Source organism: Lycium barbarum, chromosome 7 (genome assembly GCF_019175385.1).
Source record: "Lycium barbarum isolate Lr01 chromosome 7, ASM1917538v2, whole genome shotgun sequence".
Taxonomy (NCBI): domain Eukaryota; kingdom Viridiplantae; phylum Streptophyta; class Magnoliopsida; order Solanales; family Solanaceae; genus Lycium; species Lycium barbarum.
The window spans coordinates 99,269,562-99,274,086 of record NC_083343.1 but is presented as its reverse complement, the minus strand read 5'-3'; the positions used below and the strand labels follow the sequence as shown (position 1 = coordinate 99,274,086).

Below are 4,525 nucleotides of genomic sequence, written 5' to 3'. Positions count from 1 at the left end.
TCTGTAGATCCAAAAACGGGTATGGGACCCTTATTCACTTAGCCAAATATTGTAGTGCATGTAACTAAAATGATTTAAAATTGTTTTGTAGCTTTTAAATAGACACAACCATGTGACCATGGACGCATGGCATTAAAATAGGTATGGTGTGCATTTAATATTCTGGTGGTGACACATTAGTGGGGTATTGTCCAAGGAAAGCTACGTGTAAGTTAAAAGGGTGTATTAGCTCAATTAAATTCATTTGGTGGCATTGAAGTGTAAGGGCATATATATATTGTTGCCGTATCTTAGAGGGCAAGGACATAGGCAGCAACGTACTAGTATAACAACTATACACAGCAACGTATTAGTACAACAATTATACATCCAGTTCTTTTAACGTTAAGCACCAATGCTACTCAGTTTTGTTGCGGGGTTTCCCTCATTGCTTGATCTTGTTGTTCTGTTTTGCTGTGTTATTAAATCCGGGCTTTCTTCGAAGTGAAGTAAGGTGGAAGGAGATTATTTCTTGGCATATGAGGTAAGAATTCTCCTCTACTAGATATATTTAAATTCATCCAGGTCATAGTTAAATTGTGAGACGGGAACTACGAAATTAATTGCGGGAAATCGGATAAATGGTTATTGTTATCATACGGACTGTTTGGTGGTTATTATAAATTATTTAGTGAGCTGGAATATCGTGAAATGTGTTGTAGTTATTGTTATCCTGCTTGTTGTTATACAATGTATATACGAAAATAAAGAAGTGTACACAAGTGTCGATATAGGAATTGATGGAATAAACACGAACTTACGAATAGAATTGTCAATTGATATAGTTGGAATTGTGGGCTGTTTTTCTTGTTGTAAATATATGATATAAAACCGAGATTGGTGGTAAATGATGTCCTTATCATATTGAGAATATTTTTAAGGTTAAGAAGAAAACATACGAAAAGGTGCCATGGAGTATATGGATTGTAATTCGAGCTTGTTGCTCGTTATAGAGTATTATGAAGTTGTTATGGACATGCATGTTGTGTTTTTGGGATTTATTTGTTGTTGGGCTGATATACCAAGTTGGGAGATGCTAATGATATAGAGAAGATGCTGCCCGTTTCGTTTTAGAATTAAGTCATCAATTAATATATATGATATACGAAAGCCTTCTTAAGTCACGTGCGTATTCTTACGATTATAGGTTTATCATATTAATTGTGGAAGTTCTTGGATGGACTGAGCTCTTGAACGACGTGAGGTATGTAAAGTTGTCCCTTCTTTCTTTTGGCATGTCCTAGACGTAAGAGATGAATGACATGAGCTTTGGGGTAATTCCATTCATAAGTTCCGAATATGATTCATGATTCTTATTCACTTCTTGATGTTAGAGCTTTTAAAGTAGCTAAGCCACTGCCCTCGAGCTTTCTATATGTTGTATAGTATAATCGTATGTATAAGTCTCTATTCCTAAAGGCTCTATAATGACTAATGTCCTTAACTTTCATAAGCTGTCTCGTATTGATTTGATACCTGTCTATGATCCCTGAGACGTTATTTAATATAGTTCATAATGATATTCAAAGAGCCACTAGGATGGCTAATGTTCTTGATTTCCAGAAACTATTTTATTATGTCCTGATACGTGTATATAATCCTTGAGGTTCTATTTTTATATAATCCACAGCGACATGCGAAAGGTATTTGATATGACTATTGTCTTGGTTTTCAAATGATGATTCGTTTTGATTATTCTATTGAGTCTCAGATATGATTTAATTTGCATATGGTTTCTCACTACTCTGCTCGTGCATGCCTCAATATATCTTTCACTGAGTCCCGAGCCAGGACATGTTTTCGTGCACAGATCCACTGCATTATTCACCGAGTCCCTCACTAGAGGGGCGGGACACGTTATATATATGTATATGATGATATGATGACATGATGATATGAGGATGGCGGCCAGGATGGCACATGATGATCTTATTCACCGAGTCCCTTACTAGAGGGTCGGGACACGTTATATATATACATGATGATGATATGATTTTATTTACCGAGTCCCTCACTAGAGGGCCGGGACACGTTATAGATATGCATATGAACAGGATGATTCTCTAATGGTGACATTAAGTTTCATAACGAGTTAAGTCTGATATTGACACCATGATTTATGATTCAAAGGTTAGCCTTGTGGTTTTCTGGTTATTGTACTGGTTTTCTGTACTCCTCACTTCAGTATGATCCTGTTTATTGTATTTATGCTTTACATGATCAGTACATATTCCGTACTGACCCCCTTTCTTCGGGGGGCTACGTTCATGCCCGCAGGTACAGATGCTCACGTTGGTAACCCGCCAGCTTAGGAGTCCTATTCAGCTATCTTGGAGAGCTCCCTTGTTCCGGAGCCTAGAATTTGGTACAGAATCTCTTGTGGTGTATATGTATTTTATCCAGGGGTCGGCGGGGCCCTGTCCCGTCATATGATACTGTTGTTACTCTTAGAGGTCTGTAGACATATGTGTGGGTTGTGTATAAGTTCTGTTCAGCTGTGTCTATACGATGTGCTATGATATGATGTCCGTCTGTAGTGGCAGCCTTGTCGGCTTGCAATGACATGATATTGATGTGTAGTGGCAACCTTGTCGGCTTGCGTATCATTTTATGATTTGATTAGTTGTGACTCCTCAGGAGACAGTCTATCTGACTATACATATATGATGATGTTATGAACCGTTGGAGTTCTTTTGTGGGTTTCCATATTGTTCATAGATTCAGTTTAATTATATTTAATAGGTACGTATACGGGTGTCCAGGTCGGGCACTAGTCATGGCCCGCGGGGTTGGGTCGTGACAATATCGGTGAGAACTAGAAATTCTGAATGAAAGTATGTATCATATAAAAGTGCAACGGCAAAGGAAGAAAGATGACCTGCGTAATTCGAATAAGTTCTATTTTAATTGAGCAAGTGAGCAAAGTAATTACCAGTGAATGCAGGTAAGAACATGGACATTTACCTCAGAGCGAACTCTACTTTAACATTCGAGGATGAATGTTTTTGAAGGGGGGGGGGGGGGAGAATGTTACACCCCATAGGTTCGTACGTGAAAATTTATAAGTGTTGGACGTTCTAAGTATGGATACTAGAGTATCCTTCAAGGATATATGAAATTATACGAACTAATCCTATGGAAATGACGGTTTACGTTCATATAATAAGATACGGGAAACTTAGGGACTAAATAAATTTGTCGAAAATGTTCAAACAGTTGACAGAATGTTTTGACAGAATTTTGGGTCAACTCTGGAGGGGTATATCTTCTAGTATATTAAGAGTTTTAAGGTTTTTCAAAAGCCTAAAATAAAGTTCGTCGTGTCTAGTTTCCAACGCAACAAACCGCTCGTCGATACGATATCGAAGTAGAGAATTATGGACGTTACAGGTTCAGCTAACCGAGCAGAAACGCGTGCTACAGTAGTGCAACAGTGACCTGACCCGAATTTGACCCTTATAAAACGGGTAAGACCCTCTTTTTTAGCCCAGAAATTTCCAGATTTTTGAAGAGAGACAGAGAGGGAAACAAAAAGTAAGCAATCTTCAAGCGACGGAGTATTAATCGAAGCTCGGGTAAACGCATAGATGTGATTCTAGTATGGTTTTGCGGTGGATTCAAGGTAGATATTGAAGATATCTCTGTTTTAACAAGAATAAGGTATGAATCTCCTATTATTAATGTTAATTTTGGTATATTTACGGAGATCAAGTCATTAAATAATTGTATAGAGAGTTGGTTTGGTTGTGGAAATTGGGAAATATCGTGTGGGATGTTTTATGGTACATATTGGTGTTGAAAATGATGTGATTTTCGTTGTTGTTGTTGTTGTTGGTTGCTGAATTATAATTTCGGGCTAGGCATATAAACAGGAGAGATGCTGCCGAAATTTCAGCAGATTCTAGAAAGAGTTAGTTTGAGAGCTTAAGATAGGCCTATGAAGATGAGTCTAACAATAGTATAAATTTTCTTGAATATAGATTTACGAGCCTGGGAGGCCAAGCGTTGAATAGTTAGAGTTAAGGCGACCAAAAAGGTATGTTAAGGCTAAACCCTTTCTTTCTAGAGGCATGATTCTTTTGTTATAAACATTTGTGCCATATCCATAATATCCTTGCTTCCACGAATGCTAGAAGCCTATGAATCTCATGGTCCTTACGATATTATTGAGCTTATTCATTATCTTTGAGACTACTCTTTGTGATTGATCTCGCCTCATAATTCTTGTTCTTTTGAGGTGAAATATAGCGTGACGATTCTATTTCTAATGCTATCTAAGTTCATGGTCCTCGATACTCTCATGACATTATTGATTTCATCCTACGATGGTTGATCCTTCAAGGAATGATATAGTGATAATGTTAATGCTAATGATGATGTTGATTTCTTTTATGTATTTTTATGTATATATATGATTATTTCACCAAGTCCCTCACTAGAGGGTCGGGTACGGTATATATATGATTATTTCACCGAGTCCCTCATT

The 4,525-nt window shown here is 37.4% G+C and overlaps 1 long non-coding RNA gene across 1 annotated transcript; it reads left to right on the top strand.

The window, feature by feature from the left end:
* Window positions 1-389: 389 nt before the first annotated feature.
* LOC132602345 (uncharacterized) lies at window positions 390-2,650 on the top strand. Its single transcript, XR_009567744.1, has 3 exons — window positions 390-523; window positions 1,187-1,243; window positions 2,317-2,650. It is a non-coding gene; the product is annotated as an uncharacterized LOC132602345 (long non-coding RNA).
* The last annotated feature ends 1,875 nt before the right edge of the window (window positions 2,651-4,525 follow it).